The sequence below is a fragment of the Nanorana parkeri genome, unplaced genomic scaffold (genome assembly GCF_000935625.1).
Source record: "Nanorana parkeri isolate BGI_ZX_2015 unplaced genomic scaffold, ASM93562v1 scaffold50, whole genome shotgun sequence".
In the NCBI taxonomy this organism is placed as follows: Eukaryota; Metazoa; Chordata; class Amphibia; order Anura; family Dicroglossidae; genus Nanorana; species Nanorana parkeri.
The window spans coordinates 264,760-270,390 of record NW_017306318.1 but is presented as its reverse complement, the minus strand read 5'-3'; positions in this window follow the sequence as shown (position 1 = coordinate 270,390).

Sequence of the window (5,631 nt, the reverse complement as noted above, 5' to 3'; positions counted from 1 at the left end):
CTGGAGTTATTTGAGAACGCAGATGATATGAAATCTTCTTTCTGATTAAATGGAGAGCTTGTCTGTAAATATTTCCCTATCTCCGCTTATCACATATTTGCACCTCTCTGCCAGCTATTTATTCCTGGCGGCATGCATTTATTGGCAGGGGCACACAGGGTTAAAGAGATAAAAGTCCTTCTGCGCAAGGGATTCTTTTACCAGATGTAAATTGCCTGTAATGTGTAAAGCAGGTGTAATTGTAAATGTAATTGGAATTATGCCTGTTTTAGTGTGCTATAAAGAAAAAAAAAGCTGTAAAAAGCCAAGCAAAAACTGGGTGATTTTTTTTTTTTATTTACATTTGGTTTTCTCAAATTCCTTTTTTTGAACTACTCTCTAGTTAAAGGATTAGCATGCCAATTTAGGCAGGATTTGGGTTGCATGCTATCACTTATCCAAGAAGAGAATTCTTTTTTAATGAGAATTCTTCTTTTTATGTTTTTTTTTCTTTTCATTTTTCCTCTAGCATGGCCTCTCATAGCTTATGGCCGTTGACTCTTGAGAGCTAACAAAAAGGAAAAAAAAAACTTTTCATTTTGGCTGTTTTTCTGTGGACTTTCACAGACCAGAAACTAGTGAGAATGATTACTGTCTCTGCCATGTCAAGGAGATTGTGTGCGGCAAAGTTAAAATTTTTAAATTAAAATTTAAAAAATTCTCAAGATCTGGGAACAAAATCTTGCATCAGATTAACTTCAATCTGCCTTTATTAATCCTATACATAACAATACAATTAGATTCTGCAGCAAGACTAACCAGGTCCCCCAGGTACCCACCCAGATATTATTTATACCCCACTCTTTATAAAACAGATCACTGATAATAATAATATATGTGACTTAAAGTGACATAAAAGGATAATTTTTCCCCCTCCCCCCATGTTAATGTCAGCACTTACCTTAAATGATGTCTCTTAATCCGTTCTTCCTCTTCTTTCCCCATGTTTTCATCTGTCCCTCCAGCGGTGCGGCGGCTCCCCGATCCAGCGCTGACTCCTCTCTGCTTACAGGCACTTCCGATCCAGCGGTGTCTGCAGGCGGGTGCACGCGTCCATAGACTTACCTTGCGTCTCTGCTCGTCTCCTGGCCGAGAATCCGAACTGCGCATGCGCCCGCCCCAAGATCCTTTGCGGCTGCATGAACAGTTCCGGACTCTCGCTGCGGGAGTGCGCAGCAATAATAAGGTCAGTATAAACCGCTGTTTAAGCGTTTTTTTTTTTTTTAAACTGCTTGTCAGCAGTAGATAGAGGCAGAAAAACGGGAGGCTTTAGAACCCCTTTAAAGGAGAACTATGACATGAGTAATTTCCACTCACGTCATAGTTCTAAGCCGACCTGTGACAATGAGACTGTCACAGGTCGGCTCAGTAGAGCGGGAGGGGAGGGAAAACATACCGGCATTCCCTCCCCTCTCGATCCTGTCACGGCTCTCTGCCGTGACAGGGGGAGGGGCTGGATTCCCCTCTCCCCGCTCCGATCTGCCAGCACTGACTGGCGGAACGGACGGGGGAGGGGGCGGGTACAGCTGGCTCTGCCTCTAGATAGGCAGAGCCAGCTGTCACTCACGCAGCTGGGCGGATCCCGTCATCTAAGTCGGGATCCGCTCCAGGTGCGGCGTCTCAGTATACCGCGAGCTGTAGCTCGCGGTATACTGAGCTTAGGGTGACGGGAGGACGCTAGTTTGTGTCCTCCCGTTACCCCAAGGAGAACTATGGGGAAAAACACTGACCCCATAGTTCTCCTTTAAGTGACTTTAGTTATCTCCAATTATCTGTCTCTACTCATGAACACCTCCTTCAAGAGGATCTAATGTTTATTTGACCAAAATAGACATGCCATAAACATGCAAGTCTCCTACTAATCTTCAATAAGAAAAGGTAAAACAAATAAAAATAACACATAGGGGCCTGATGTGTAATTCCTCCTGGGCTATACTTAAATCAGAAGTGCATTGAAAGCTTAGACATTCAAAGTGTGAATATTGGAAATGTATGACTGTTCTTCCAAAGATATATGGAATTCTGCAAAAGAAGTAATGCTCAAAAAATGTCAACTTTTCTGAAAATTCTCATCTGCCTTCTCCAAATGGTGCCTGCATGCATTTTCCATTAATGTATGCGCCGTTCACATCTAGCGTTTTGTAGCGCTTTCTCTGCCCTAAAAAAACATATTTTTTTTTAAAAACACCCAAAATAAAATCCCATTCATTTCTATGAATCGCCAGCTCTCAAAATACCTGAATAATGCCTGCATCAAATCAGATTGTTGATTTTTGACAGCCAGCGGGGCCGACTAGCAAGATACTGAAGCTTGGCCCAGTGGGAGACTCCTCCATACACAAGGTTTAGCATAGATGGAGGAATCTGTTGCACTTTTTCCATCTGACCATAGAAAATCTGCACATAATCTATAGGTGTATGGCCAGCTTGAGACACATGTCATAATTTTTTTCAGCCAGCAATGATAGTGTATATGTAAACCCAATTAAATTGGTCTAGGGCAAAAGTATAAACTAGATTAGTGCTGCAACTAATGATTATTTTCATAATCGATTAGTTGGCTGATTATTTTTTTCATCAATCGATTAATCAGATAAAAATAAAAAATAAATACCATCCTTATTTTAAAATGAAATACACAAATGTCGTGTTACAAACAAAAAGTTTACTTCAGAATAAAACTGCATGCACAAATTTTTGCAATCGCACTGCACTGGAACGCATGGCATTGCGGTACCTTGCGTTCCAGTGCGGAGTGATCACACTGTGACTGGGAGGTGCGTTGAAATTAGTGGCACTGCAACGCACCTCCTGCAGGAGAATTTGTCAGGCCAAAACTGAAAATTACTTTTTTTCCCCACCTCTATTTAAAAAAAAAAATATATATTGTAAGCACATGGTGAGGCAAGATTCCGCTGGTGGCAGCTGCATGTAAATACAGCAGGTAGTGGGCTGGTGCAATAGCCAGCCTGCTGTTGGCCATTTCAAATTGCAATAGCCAATAGCAGGCTGGCTATGGCGCCTGCCCACTGCTTGCTGTGACCTTCTCCTAGTGTGGAGAAGAATGCTCAGGGATCCAACCAACTATTCGATAATGAGAATAGTTGACATCTATTCTCATTATCGATTATTATTGATTAATCGATTAGTTGGTTGCAACCCTAAACAAGATGTTACATTTTATATTGCATGTGCTATAAACTTCATATTAAAACTGCAAAAAATATAGTCCACCTTCAAAACAATTTTTTGTTGGAAAGAGCAGGGAAGAGTTAGAGAGGTTCATGTTTTTATTGAGTGGATTTCCCCTCATGTCATTAGGAATGGATGAAAAATATCTCCAGCAGGGACAGAAAGATAAACAAAAACACATTTTTAGTAGGGTGAGGAAGGTTTGTTTAGAACTTTTGAAAATGTCTACATAACTGTCCATAACTGTCTCTGTGCCAACTGCTCCAACCATTTCTACATACAGGTGTCGGAGCGTCAGGAAGTGAAAATAAAATGCCCCCAACAGGGTCAGAAATTAAAACCTCACCCTACCACACGCTGTTAAAAAAAAACAAAAAACCTTGGCTTTAGACTTTCACACAATGTTCTCTTTTTTCTGCATCGGGCATCTGTAAAGACCAATGTGATATGTTTAGATTCTCTAAATTACATTCTAAATAAATGAGGTAATTAACTGAAAGGGCCGAAAATGTTGCACTCTGCATGGCAGGAACTTCTCCGGATCAATGAACAATTAAGTAAATGGAAAATTTCAGCATCTGTTTGAATCTGAACCCTTTTAATTCAAGCTGGAGGTAAATTTTTTATTTCCAAGTAGGAGAAAATGCTGAAATATATATATGTTCCAGACTACATGAAGATTTTTACTAGTAAGTGGGTCAGACAGGAATTATACCACCGGTAGAAAGTAATCCAAGTTATGCGTAAGAAATTTTCAATTGGATAACTCCAGGATAACATTTCAAATGTCTTTTTGTTTGCTTTGTGAAGTTTAAAGAACAAAAGAAAGACTCTCAAGTAAGGTATATTTTTAGTTAATTTTCTCTACACAGCCTGTAAAACGTTTTTGGCACACCTAATGCTGCAGAGAGCCGTGTTTGGAAATGCAAAAGCTGATATTATATTTTTGTGTAGAAACAAACAAAATTCCAGACCAGACTGTACAGTGAGCCGATCACACATAATGGTATGCACAAAGGTACACTCCAGTGAAGATTAAAATATAAAGTCCAGCATCAGCTTTGTAGTTTTTTTTCTATATTGTTGGAAAGGCTTAGAATCTGTTTCTATTTTTTTATGCTATTTGCTCCTCTCACTTCCTGTCCTGGCATAAAAAAGTACAGGAAAATCTCCCCAACATTGACAGGGACAGCAATAAAATCATATTTGGAAGTGTGGAAAGAAAGTGCTTGACCCATGTGGTTGTGTTGTTTTACAAAAGTAGTTAAGTGATGTGACTATGTGTGAGCTGGCTAATGGGTAGGCAACTTCCACAATCCAAAGAATCTCCACAGTATCTTTGGCTTGACGTGAACACAGTAGATGTAGGAAATGAAGCTCCACAACAATTAAAATAATGCAGATCCAACTAACCCTAAAGGGACATTCAAGAACAGAATCCAATGCAGTTCAGGGGTCCCACAACCCCCCCCCCCCTTTCATCAGAGCTTAACGGAAAAAAAAATCATATATGCAACTTGAAATTTGTATTGTGTTATGTTGTGAGTACTTTGGGCTTGTCAGCAGCTGGTTTGGCAATACTATTAATAATAATTACTAAGCCACTGTCTATATGGCGTGAAAAGAGCACACAGGAAACAATTGTTTTCTGTGTGTTCTTGCATTGAGCCCGTGCTGATCAATGCAGATAACCATAGGCCCGTGGACATGGTATGAATGAGCCCTCATATCTGTGTTAGAGAGCTAGGGTGCCCTATAATGCTTTTATTTACAACTTCCGAATGACCCCCCCATTCATACAGGAGCAGTTTGTCACATGTTTCCTGTATGGAATGAAAAGTCCAGTGTTTGTGTCACCTATCGCTTGAAAAAAAGAAATACATGAGCTTTATTTCAGGCAGAATCATAGGTTCGTGACCTCATAGACATCAACAAAAGTGCTTTAAAAACATGCATAAAGCAATTTGTTTTGTGTAGTTTTGCACAACCATCTCCTTTTCCTAGTAACAAGCTTTCCATTGGTGGGTCTTTTCAGGCTCAAGCTTGAAAACACCTATGTGTGCCAAAAACAAAAAAAGCTTACAGATCGCCTAAAAATGCTCACCCTCAAGTGTGAATGGGGGCTAAAACCTAAATGAGGGAAAGGTAACCAGCTGATCACATAAGTAAACGTCCAGATAACAAAGCAAAGCTACAACTTAGCGGGACTGTTACAAGAGAAGCCAGGAGACAAAATGAGAGTGTATCCTCTGTTATTGCTGTACAAAATCAATAGTGGAGACCGCATGGATGTAATTCTTTTAGGGCCTGTTCACATGAGTTTCAGGTCCTGATCAGGTCTGGATCTGCAGACGCGGTGCTACTGATGCAGTGTGTTTTGGCCATGTTTTTGATGCGTTC